The sequence below is a fragment of the Amphiura filiformis genome, chromosome 15 (genome assembly GCF_039555335.1).
Source record: "Amphiura filiformis chromosome 15, Afil_fr2py, whole genome shotgun sequence".
NCBI lineage: Eukaryota > Metazoa > Echinodermata > Ophiuroidea > Amphilepidida > Amphiuridae > Amphiura > Amphiura filiformis.
In genome coordinates, this window is record NC_092642.1 from 13,587,480 (window position 1) to 13,601,628 (window position 14,149).

Consider the following 14,149-nt stretch of genomic DNA (forward strand, 5'->3'; position numbering starts at 1 on the left):
TCTGTAAGTTAATTGTTTGTGCATCTGCCGCATTTGGGTGATTTTGTTTTCTGATGATATCTCTTTTTCTGAATACATGTTGCAATTAGAAATATAAACTGATCCTTCGTTAACATACATACTCTATAAACTGCAACTCATTTCAGCACTCATAGTGCCCTCATAAACGCTAGAGCGTGCGAACAAAATATAGGAATTCAATTTCATAGTGTCTGATTGCTATCGCGCATATCGTACAATTTCGAGCCTGCCTCATACTCTATGCATTGGTACTATGTAGAGCGATCACCAGTGGTTATTAGTCATTCGTATATTTAGCTGGTATAGGAGCAAACAATCAAATGTTACAATAAAATGATGATGTATGTATGTATGACTCTGCGAGTGCATTGAACCATTTCAGAAAACGTATTGACATTGAACGTTTGCATGTCCAAGATTCTATGGCAAGCTTCCTTGCTTATACTGATACACTCCTCAAAAGAATTAAAGGATCAGTTGAATAGAATCAGAATTTTTGAAAACATTGGATATGATGATAATATTATTCATAATTGTGCTTGATCTTTCATTACTTCACTTGTTCACTAAGCTGCAGCCAAAATTCCCTCATTACAAATATCCGCCGTCACGCACATCGTGAGGGGGAGGGAGGAAAATGGAGGCCAAAATTTCGATTTTGAAGCCATTTTTCAAACGTCACCACGGTCAAGGTCAAGTCACATATTGGGGTGGGTTTGTGTATGTGACGTGTATGTGGGTCTATACGTCACATTATTGGGTATAAGATGCCCTCAATGTATCCCCGGGGGTGAGGAAAAGTCATTAATGTAACCGTACAAAAGATGACCACCCGGCCCCCTCCTCGGTTCTCTGAGGGCAGGGGTCTTAATCGTGATCATTAAATGGTACAGAACGACAGAACATATAGAGTATTCATTTATGCATTACATTGCACTAGTAAGGGAGCTCAATTATGACCCCTCCCCTCGGATATGTGAGGAGGGGGCCGGGAGATCATCTTTTGTGCGGGTACATTAATGACTTTCCCCACCCCGGGGATATATAGAGGGCATCTTATACCCACTAATGTATGAATGGCCAAGTGGTCCAAAAAACGTGTAAGTGGACGAATCACAGAGTAAGAAATCACAAACAACCAATCATCTTACGCGTAGCAAAATTCGACCAATAATATGTAAAGACGTTTTTAGGTTTTTAGATTTGAAACACCCACGACTTCTTATACGTGTAAGATTTTGAATTTAGTGATGGACGATACACGATATTATTGGCGGCGTACCGAGGATAAGTAAAGCTCGTCACCAACATCGTAAACAAGGCATTTTCTAAATTTTTATGAGTGCTACAATGTCCGGTATTGTATGCCGAAAGGGAAATGTTCCGATAGTTGGACCGTCATTGTCACAGCCCGATTTCTCTCACATTCTGTTGACTTTTTCTCAGTTATCTGGAGTCAATTTATATAAAATATCAATTAATTTCAAGAGGTGATGATCACGTTTGCGAATTCTAACGTGGTACATATCGATATCGACGCTGAGATTATTCGACACTCGTCGTATGTACTAGTAAATTGAAATACCGTCAATCCCTAATATATGAATGGCCAAGTGGACCAAAAAACGTGTAAAATTATACGTGTAACCTTACACGTGTAAGATTGCATCTTACGCGTGTAAGATCGCATCTTATACGTCTTAGAATCTAGCGGGATGCTTAAATTGACGAATCATATATAAAGTACCCATATTTAAACCCCAAACAACCTATCATCTTACGCGTATTCATGTTCGACCAATGAAAACTCGCCATAACATTTCTTATACGCGTAAGAATTGCCTATATAGGATGGACGGTATTCCGATTTGACTAGTACGACGAGTGTGGAATAATCTCAGCTAGTTGATTTTTGTTACTTGTCCTTCCTGTCTGTCAAAAACATGCACATAATTGGCTTTCTGGCTGTCAAATGAGTATTTCCGATCGGTCCTAGATGAGAAATGCAATTATTTTTACTTATTTCTTGCTAGCTCTGAGGAGCAGTTAATGCTTTGTTTTACTATATCGGAAAATCTCGTTGGGTGCCCCTGTAATCTCAGCCTCAGCCTTTTAAAATTTAATTAATATGAGAATTAATTGACTCCAGATAACTGAAAAAAGTAGCAAAAAAGTGAGATGACCATAACGGACCAACAGTCGGAATAATTCCTGACAAATTCGTCATAAATACAGGACATTGCAGTAGTCATACAAATTAAGAAAATACCTCGTTTAAGATTTTGGTGACGAGCTCTCCTTATCCTCGGTACGCCGCCAATAATATCACGTATCGTCACCATCACTAAAATTCAAATCTTACACGCATAAGAAGTCGTGGGTGTTACAAATCACAAAACGTCTTTACATATTATTGGTTAAAGTTTGTTACGCCTGAGATGATTGGTTGTTTGTGATTTCTTACTTTGTGATTCGTCAATTTAAAATCCCGCTTCATTCTTACACGTATAAGATGCAAACTTACACGTGTAAGATGCAATCTTACACGTGTAACCTTACACGTTTATCTTACGCGTTGTTTGGACCACTTGGCCATTCATACTAATAGGTAATTCTTATTGATTTCAAGTTTATTTCACCATCATCATAAGATGATTTGTTGTTTGGGGCTTAAATATGGATATTTTATTTATGATTCGTTAATTTAAGCAACCCGCTAGCTTCTAAGACGTATAAGATGCGATCTTACACGTATAAGATGCAATCGTATGCCATGTTACACGTGTAAGGTTACACGTATAATCTTACACGTTTTTTGGTCCACTTGGCCATGTATACTAATGTGACGTATAGACACAAATCCATCTCAATATGTGACTTGACCTTGACCCAGGTGACGCTTGAAAAATGGCTTCAAAATCGAAATTTTAGCCTCCATTTTCCCCCTCCCCTCATGATGTGGGTGATAGCGGATATTTGTATTGAGTGAATTTTGTTTACAACTTAGGGAACAAGTTATGTAATGAAAGATCAAGCACAATTATCAATAATATTATCATCATATCCAATGTTTTCAAAAATGCTGATTATATTCAACTAATCCTTTAATTCTTTTGAGGAGTATATAATGTCGTTAAGGCCCACAACCTTCTATGTAAGCTACTAAGCCTGCATTCATTGGTTAGCGATCAATGTAAATGAAAGTTTACAAAGATAACATTGGTTGAAAATACTGGTTAACCTTCCCGTCTGTTAATCTTTCAAACGTAGACTGTAAAAATATATTGTAATTTCACATTCATTTCGGGCCGTAAAAACTGTATGTAATAAGTCTTCTTTATTAAACCGTACTTTTTGGGGTTAAGGAATAAACGACCGTATTATGTTTATAATAAATACAGCGTCATTCTAATGCAAAGCAGCTCTTTTATTTTTTGAACTTTTCACAAAGTACATAGATAGCTTGCATTGTAGAGAACGTTGTGCGTGTTATCTGTCAAAAATGATTGACAATATACAAAGACTATGTGCAAAATATTTACATAATACGTATCGCGTGCTATTTTTGAACAGTCTGAGTCAACATTCAAAGTAAAAAACAGCACAAGTGGTTTTTTTTTTATTATATAGTAATTTATTGCCATTGCTCGCATAAAGAAAATATATACATACGTTTTCATGTGCAGATATACAATTTTTCGTAATTGATCTTTATAGATCCCAAAGTGCGTAATAAATCTGACAATCATGCGCAAGAATAAATTCCAGCAATTGTGTTCAATTCAAGAAAGCAAAGTAGTTATTGAGTGATGTATTATTTTTAGCGCATAGCGTATGGTTACATAATATTGTCCCAATTTTCATCATTTTCTCGTCTGTCTGCTCCTGCTACGTGGTGCTGATAAAAGTTCTGATCTGATCTGATATTTCACTGAAAGGTTTCATTCCCACCCTCTGTTGTACTAGTATGTGATTTTAAATGAGATAAGAACATTCAGCCTGTATACTTAATTTTGGGCTACACTCTAAATTGAATACAATAGTCTATGCCCCATGGTTACATTGGTGTGCTCTTTCACAAAACATTATGTTCATGTTCATTCAAAAGCCAAACCAGTCGCACATTATTTTATAATATTTTTATCATATTATTCTGAAACTGAAAAAATTCATTATAACGAATTGAATGAAAGATGATGTAATAAATCCGTAACAATTGAAAGATAAAAGTGTAAATATGATACGTCTAACCATTTAGCAAAACACCAACTAATTCTACATGCTGTTTAACTTACATTTGATCTATAAAGTAGGCCTCGTAACGTTTCCTTAAATTCCATTTTAAAACACCAATCTAAGTATTTCTGTCCACTTGGTGCAACGCAAATCACTTCAGACTTCCTAAACTCGGTCAGAACAATCAAGTTTGACTAAACTATTTTATCTCGGTGACAAATAATAGAAATCATACAAACCACTATCTGCTTCATTCCCGCTTTCAAACTAAACGGAGAAAGTCTACGCCAATTAAGAACATATTCATGCACTAATGATGTACGTTATATGTTTCTAACAGCTTCCAACGAACCATTATACATGAAGAACTTCTCAAAGAATGTTCCTCATATTGTACTGTTGATTAAACGATGACTTGAAAAACCACGCAAAATTAACTCCAAATTGATGAGCGCTAAGGTACAACGTGCTTAATGTTCTTCACACATGAATTAGGGCAGAGCACTCACCTTGTCTAGCTAACTGTGTTAATCAGAAAACGTTTAAGGTTTGATCAATTGATGAAAAGCTTTTAGGCAATTACGTAATATAATAAAACACATAATATTCACGTCTAATTCTATGTCTATAAACGTGTACAACATGTACTTGCATCACTAGAAAATAATGAACAGAGTTGAGAAGTGTTTATGGGCGTGTGTTTCAAGCCGCAGAGGGGAAAAATAAACATCTTATAAGAAACATTTAAGAAGTGTACATAAAAACGATTTTGTGTGGGGGTGTGTGTGTATGTGTGTTACGCAATTAGAACGTTTTGGCAAGATACCGTAAAACCTCGTCTATAGTGTTTTGATGACAGCTAAAATAATACTTATCGTACTTAAAAATCGTACTTTTTGGAATTGAATACAGATCTAATTGTGGAAAAAATAAGAAGTAAAGAATGCTCATGGAAGGTAAGTATTAAATAAGTATACTAGAAAATTACAGAATCATACTTTGCCTTTAGTGCCCCTTGTGTCTAGTCTCCTATTGACCCAAATATGCCCACAATATACAGAAGTGCTACGCTACTACGGATTGTTGTACTAAAGGAATAAGATGTTGCTTGCTGTAGATTTTTTATTGACCAGTAAAATAGATCCATTAAATTTCCTCACTGAATTTTATTTTGTACTTGTATCACAAATAAATACACCAAATCAGTCCCAATGTCATGCATTGTTTGCTTGTGCTGATTTTAGGTACCTGTTAATTTTGTTTAAAATAGAAGAAAAAACATTTGTTGTTTATAATGCAAAAATATACAGACGCGTGGAAGTGATATAAGCGGAGCAAATCATGTCTTCTTTATCATGCTTATCATCCTATAGATTCATACTTTGCCGTTAGCTCTACAATTGATTCAAAACATATACATATTTACACACTCTATACAGAGATCACACACGTTTCTGGTATTAACCAGCACGTAAATTTTCCTGAAATATCATATCAGGTCCCGCTAAGACAGAAACAAGTCGCAATTTACACACTCTACACTAATCGTTTGAAACATTTTAAAGCATTGAATATGCTAAATGCGAGACACGCATTTTAATCACGCTAATGTAAGTATGAAAACATTTTGTAAGACCTTTATCGGATTATATAATATTTAAAAGACGGTGGTATTTTCATTGCTGTGTTATTACTCTTGAAAATGTACACATTAGGGCAACAATATGCTTAAAACCGAGTAGCATTTAAACTATTATATATAAACCAGTTTACATCAACAGAGCCTAGTCTTTGTTACATATTGTCGCAATATTGAAGGATGCATATGATGCCAGCGTATCTCCAGAGACGTAGACAAAACCATTCCGGAGCTGTGGAAATGGCTTTCTGCTCACGCCACTCCAAGAAGATTTTGCAAGCAATGGGGCTGAGAGGGCTTCCCGTGGTCATTCTTGTATTTTTGTGTTTTGTATAACTACGTTGTTCTCCAGACTGGCTATTGATAACTTCATGTTCTGCTTATATTGATGTATGTACATTATCTTGACTCGGCATAGTAAACTTTCATTTGATATTCACTGATACCTCAAGCTTAGTTTGTACTCTACTCGCCGGCGATAAACGAATCAGATTTAACAAATGTGATGAATCGTTATTTCTTGCCCAGATATAGTACGATCCATTAATATCGTTGACCAAACAAGATTCTTCGTATTGATTAAAATGTAAATCCAGTTGACCGTAAGCACCTAAAAGGAAAATACAGCTTATCAACTTACACAAATGCATCGACTTTGTGGGCTTTCAACAGCAGTGTAACACTTCCAGTTCCATCGCTCAGAAGTGAAATTATCAAGTGATTTATTTTTAACACGCCAATGATTAAAACTACGTTACTTGACCGTGTTAACCTGACTTTGTTTGCACATATTGGATTTGAGCCAGCCTTGTATGGGTCCAAAAAGAACTTTACCCAAAGTGATTCATGTTTTTATATGTATGAATGAATTACAATCCAAGATTTTTTAATGAAATTAACCAAACAAGTACAATGTATTTTGAATATGTTTTTATCAAATACTCTTTAAAAGATGTTCGTCAAAAATAGCCAAGAACAAAAACGTCGTTCGTGATATGTGCCTGGACACCTCGAATAAGCCGTAAAGTCCCCCTCTAGTCATTTTTACCTTTTACATATTTGCAAAGAGCATGTTTCAGGGATTAAAATGATACCTCAATGAACTTCATATGACAATCAGAAGCGAAGTTATGGCTTGTTATAGGTTGTCATGAATCAAAACGCGAAACCGAGAAAAACGCGTTCAAAGTTAGGGAAGTAAAATGACCATTTTTGAAATGAAAACCAGCATATTTGCATAGTAACCAGTATGTTCCTTACATCCTAATTGCTTCAAATTTTACACAGACACGTTATGGGTATTATTACAATAATAAAACAAGATTGAGACTGATATTTTATTGTTTTGCATATTTATTGAGCTGTTAATTAAGCACTGTTGTATGTTTGTTTTATCTATTTTGTTATTTTTTTTTTTTCAGACGGGCCTCAGAAAATGTAGATTATTTCATATTTCCACTTATTTCTTTAAAATAAAACTTTGTATGTGTTTAGAAGAAAGCTTAAACATTTCAAATCTGCAAAAATCTCAACTTCGCCAAAATATGAGATTTGCATATATTTTCACCTGTAGCTCGAAATGAAGTTTGCCGAGTTTACGGCTCATTCGCCGCGTCCAGCCACATATGTGGGGCAATCTGTTGCATGACTCTGGAACATTAGGCTGGAGTTTTGCCAGTGTTATTACGTCCACTGTGTCTTTTACATCTATTTCACATAATCCAGGCTTTAGTATACTTCTGCCTAGAAATAAACACAGTAACATAATGTAAAAAAAAATGTTTATGTTACTTTCGGGTACATTGTTTCATCTGACATGACTAGTGAGGATTAAGATCTTGTAATGCATTCGTGCATGTACAAATTTGAATGACAGCCGAGGGTGTTTACCAATATATATACATGTCTAACGCAATAATGGTAATCAGGTGTATCCCATTGAATTTGGTGTGGACAAGGTGATGTTAAACCCTCTGACTGCCATTTTGTTACTTTGGTTTCTTTTTTCTCTCATTTTTAACCACATATTCTTAGAAAGATATATATTTAGAATCTGCAATACCTTTGAGAATAGCTGCTCTAAACTTCGACAAATGAACTTTTCAAATTGAAAAAGTTCTTTTCGACCACCCTGTATACATGCATCCTCTCAAAGAATGTTCCTCGTATTGTACTGTTGATTAAACGACGACTTGAAAAAACACGCAGAATGAACTCCAAATTGATGAGCGCTAAGGTACAACGTGCTTAATGTTCTTCATTCATGAATTAGGGCATAGCACTCACCCCGTCTAGCTAACTGTTTTAATCAGAAAACGTTTAAGGTTTGATCAATTGATGAAAAGCTTTTAGGCAATTACGTATTCAATAAAACAAATAATATTGACGTTTAATTCTGGGTCTATAAAAAGTGTACAACAGGTAATAGGATCACTGGCCAATAATCAACAAAATTGGAACATGTTTGCGGGTGCTTCCTTTCAAGAAGCAGAGGGAAATGATGATGTAAATGATGAGTCAAGGAGAGAGAAAACGAAAACATCCTATAAGAGACATTAAGGGATCTGGAATGAGCGTTTTCAGCGTTTCGACAGTTTTTTTTGTGTTGGACATGAAAGCACATCAGACATATCGAATTGCATTCTGAATACGAAGAATGTCTTTCTGATATCAAATAATTTTCATTTTTGAAATTCACGATATAATACAAATTGTATGACAAAAAAATTATTAAAATTTGATATTTTTCACATTTTTGATATATAACAGTCCTCGAAGTACATTTTATAAATCTAATGATATATTCTTAAAGTGTAAGAGAACAAGCCGACGATCAATTGAAAATTTTGACCTTTCATATTGAAGATATGGATTTTTTCCCAAAAAAGACCTAATTTTTTTTGGTGTTTAGGGAAAAATCCATATCTTCAATACGAAAGGTCAAAATTTTCAATTGATCGTCGGCTTTTTATCCCACCTGCATACACTTTAAGTATAAATCATCAGATTTATAAAGTTTACTTCGAGTACTGTTAAATATCAAAAATATCAATTTTTAATGATTTGCCATAAAATGTGTATTACATTGCGAATTTCAAAAAAATCAAAATTATTTGATATCAGAATGACATTCTTCGTATTCCGAATGCAATTCGATATGTCTGATGTGCTCTAATGTCCCACAATAAATACTATCCAAACGCTCATACCCCATCCCTTAAAAAGTGAACATGTAAACAATTATTTTGTGTTAGACAATCATGGACCTGTTGGCAATACCCAAGTTTTTAACATTCTGGAAAAACAAGGATTGCAAAAGACTCACTTTACGAAAAACCGTGATGAACCTGTTTCAGACTTATGAAAAATGATGTTGGCTAAAATTACATTTACATAATATCAAATTACTTTCTTTGTAATGTAGTTTAAAAAAAAGCAGAATGAAAAAAAACCTGGTTATTTGACAAATTGTTACTCACCTACTAATTTCAAAATCTCTTTGTTTGGACGTTCAAAGGAAGACTGCTCATTATGTAATATATATATTTTACATGCAAATAGTAACATATAACTTGCATCCAATTAACCTACCTAAGGCGAACACTTTTGATTCTATTGTACGAGTTTTTAAATTACATTAAAATATGTATTTCTATGCTGATATCATTTTAGCTTCTGTTGTAATTTAATTACAACATATGTAGGTTCAGTTTACAATATCAGTAAAGCGTCGGATTTGTGTCAAGTGAAATTTTATATTCCGATATAAACCAAGCATAGTTTACCATAGTCTCCATGTTTTGGAAAGCATGCGATTGATTAGCATGTTTTCACTTGTATACATCAATGATGTTTATACTCTTAGTGTAGTGCTTGGCACATTGCTGTGATAACAATATTCAGTGGTTATTGTCACAACATTGATATATTTTCAAGCCTATTTGATCTCGCCAAACAGAATTATATCTAACTACCTATAGAAATTTGAAAGCAAAAGTTTTGTTTTTCATTTTCTGTTTCCATGTTGAATGATTTTGTTGTTCAAAAGATAATGACGTTACCACTTGCCAAAACTTCCAGCGTCTTCATGCGACTGTAGTTTGCCAACACTTTTGCAACTAGCGACCGTAGTTGGCCAACACCTTCACAAGTACAAAATTGAATGTCCATATTTGTAAGTCAGAGTTTGGCCCAACGTTTGAGTGGTGTGGTGATGTGGGTTAGTATGATAGCCGCCTGGTGTAGACATTGTCCAAAATTGATGTAGCGAATCCAATAGTTTTTCCAAACACGACAATTGAAATAATTATATTGAGATGGTTCAGTTATATCGATTAAGCTCCGTAGAATGCAAATGCAAACTAGGACAAAAGCTCGATAGAGGTCAAGTTTGCCTTCATTATTAATATTGTTGGCTCTCCCCGTGGGTTGCAGCATAGCTCCATGCGCTTTGAATCCTTCTTGTGACATCACACCGATGCCCTATTTTTTTTTTTTTTTTGGTACAGGTTATAAATAATTTACTCTAGCGATCTTGAACATAGCCGTTAGTAGTGTCTGATAAAAACTCTCAATGTAACGACGAAATTTTACTTAGAATGGTAATTGACCAAATCTATATGTTCAATAACCTTGGGACTAAATAGAGTTGACACATTGCATCGATCATACCAAGAAAACATCAGAGCTAACAACATCGGCTGATGACGAGGAAGTTCCTCGAAAGCGCTCCCGGTAAGCGAAATACACAAGTAGTGTTGAAGTCTAAATTAATAATTTTCAATGATAATTTAATTTCTGATAAAGGAAATATTTTGTTTGTCTTTATTATCTATATTTTACAAGTAGTCACATACTTTAATTTGACTTAAAATCACAATCTACTGATCCATTGCTATAAAATACACAATTACCACTGAGAGAGGAAACACCAAAATAGTCAATGTGACTTACTGTTCGCATACTGAGTACAAATCCACATCAAGTTGTGATGTCAAATCGGCCAGATTCTTGTTTTCATTTTTTGCTGTATATACTTTTTGAAATAAATAAAATATGTTCACAAATGATCGTCCAGTAATATTCTTAAGCTTAAGATGAAATATGTGGAAAAAAAGATAATTCGAAACACTTCGGTATATATATATTCGACGAGCATACGCACAAATAAAATTTATTATAAATATTGTAAAGAAAAATGGATAAATACAAATTCAAATGTTTACATAAGCTACATTACAAGTAAAGCGGGCTCTGCTAGTTTGAGTAAAGTGGTCCATGATTTAGGTACTTAAATTCAGTAAAGACTGGAATCCAAATACTTTGTTATAAACCTGGCTGCCAGCGTTATTGTTTAATGGTTGCCTATGGCTTTGGAGTAGTTACGCGGAAAAACACTTTGCATTGTGGGCAAAATCGTGGCATAATCGACCAGTCATTTAAGTTGGTGTTTTTTGTGGAAAATAGAGCTTGTTCAGATTATACATATGTATTATAAGGTCGCAAAGTATTTTGCTACAGGGTGTATCAAAATTGAAATGTTTAACCACTTTCTTTACAGTAATCAAGAGTCTTAGTCTTCCACATGGCCACCAGTGTAATTTGTGTAATTATGGATATCTGGAGTTCGTAATGGTCTACAGAACTTTGATTTCAGAATGCTCCAAAGAAGAAATTCAGAGGTGTAAGTTCAGGAGATCTTAGCGGCTATTCCAGATGGTGCTTCAAAGCAATCACACGATTGCCAAACAATTCTACAAGGCATTCTGTCAATTACTGTAAAGGAATTGAAACTGTGATTTTCATTTATATTTTAGTTGAGTGGCAGTTAAGTTTTACACGCCTCACAAAATGGTTTTACCGTCTAGCGCACATTATTTGGGTGTAACGAATAATTAATTGCCTATTATTCTCAAGTACCGGTGATATACTCAACATAATTTCTGTTGAAATCTGGCTACCACGCGCTGAAACCAATAAAATATTGAAGAAATAATTGGATTAAAAATTAAGTATATAGAAAGAAACAATTTGTAAGCAAATGTATTATTATGGTAATTTCTAGAGTAATTCAATTAAACGATACGACATAGAATTAGTTCGCAATCCTAGCTACCATCAATCGCATCACAAAAGGTACTTTGAAGTTGTCCCAACTTCTAATTAAGGCGTAAAAAATCAGAGAGTAACATGGTGGTGCATCGCGGTCGGTATTCATTTTGTACAGCAACATGATGCATCGCGAATCTACAGTCAGTCTACTCTGAAATACAAAGTAGCGACGCGGACGCAAACATTGTGCCGACAATGAAGGCACGCATACATGCAGCAGAGACGCATAACTGCGCACTGTTTACGCGCGCTGTATACTCGCGCGTTGTCACTTTGTACTTCAGAGTAGACAAACTGTAAAACACGAAGTTGTATAACGGGTCGATTATGCCACGATTTATGCCCACAATGCAAAGTATTTTTCAGCGTAACTGCTCCAAAGCCATAGGCAACCATTAAGAACCAACGCTAGTGGCAGCGTTTGTAACTTGGCATCCAGTCACTGTATCTATCTGTGTACTTACGAGTGCTTAAATTACTCGTATTTTCTAAATAATGAATCTTTTAAGCCAAACTTAGGAGTATTTCTTTTTTCTATTGACACAATTTGTACAGAAATAGAAATTGAAATCTAACTTATTTACCTGTTTACAATTGATATCATCAATTGATACGTGCTGCCCTTCAAATGCTGTCTTTTGCAACATGATGATGTTTTGGTTTTTTTGTTATCATAACAGCTACGCATTTTATCTTAGGTTTAGTACATTACATAAAACATCACTTGAAAACTATTGCTAAACATCACGACAACATGACTTCTTTAAAACAAGCAGTGAAATGCAGACAAGAAAAATCATAACAAAACATGTATCTAATACTAGTAACTGTTAAATACGTCATTATTAAATCAATTTTTGCCGGTTTAGTAAGTAGTGTGTCATAACGCACAAACTTGCACTCATGTAAAGTTTAACATTGACTTTGTGTGTTTTTTTCTCTCTCTCTCTGTCTTTCTCAGACGATGATGTGTTAACAATTATGCCTGTTGTTGCCAAGTATTCAATAGAATTTGATGTAAATGTATCAATCAACATTTGAATATGAGACTACTTGAAAATTTCATGATCATATAAGCTGGTAATCTGAAGTAAAATTGTGTTCAGTTATTAATGTTCTGGCACTTTTGGCTAGCTGAGGCATTTAGTGATACGTCTGATGAATGGATGTGTTTGCGCCTTTAATAAGACCTAAATAGTTTTTACTGGGTCGTGTTTTTAAAATTATTATTATATTTTTAATTTGGTAACAAATTCATAAAATGTTTTGACTCTTTGGCAATATTAAGAAAAATATACAAATAAACTGTAAATAAAGTTCAATGCAAGCATTTTAGGCTTTAAAATGTCTTATACTAGTATTATTTGGTATCCGTGTGATAGCTACCTCGCCAATGATGCATAATAAAGGTTGAACATGCAATCATATTGTACCAGTGTTGATTTCAAATTTAATAGAGAAAAATTACATACGTTACTTTATGTTAGGTTGATTTTTAGTTTAGTTTAGTTTAGTTTTTATTCGGATATCACTTTTACATCAGTGGCACTCATCAATATGATGGTGCATCCAAAAACATTTGAATATTAACAATGTAAATAAATATATAAAACAAAATTAAATTAAATTAAACTTAAACAGAAGTACATACATACAAATGATACGTTTCAAACATAAAAAATAAAAATAAAAATATTTACAAGTAAACCTCATTCTTATTTAATGGGTGCGTCTTGTAAAGAATTCACATAATTTGATTGGTTTTCTGGTGTATAATATCTCACAATAGTTGATAGTGATATTAGTCAGGGCGTGCGCCGCCACGCAACGGCGGCACGCTTGTTGCTCCTCAATGATCGCGCAATAATGCGTTCGCGTAATACACGTGCGAGAACTAAGAACGCGATTCGGCGGCTTAGATGTTCGTGATGGTTTCGTTCATTTAAAACAACGGGATGTCCTCACAAAAGTAACTTTATTTTTTTCTGAAAAAAGGCAGTTTTTCTCGCAAAAATTACATTAAAACTGAATAAGAATGAGAATAAAAGATAGGATTTTGTCTTTTGCCTATCCAATATCGTGTCATAATGGATGGGCTGGCCAATATGTTTATATTCTTATTCAATGGGTGCGTCTTGTAAA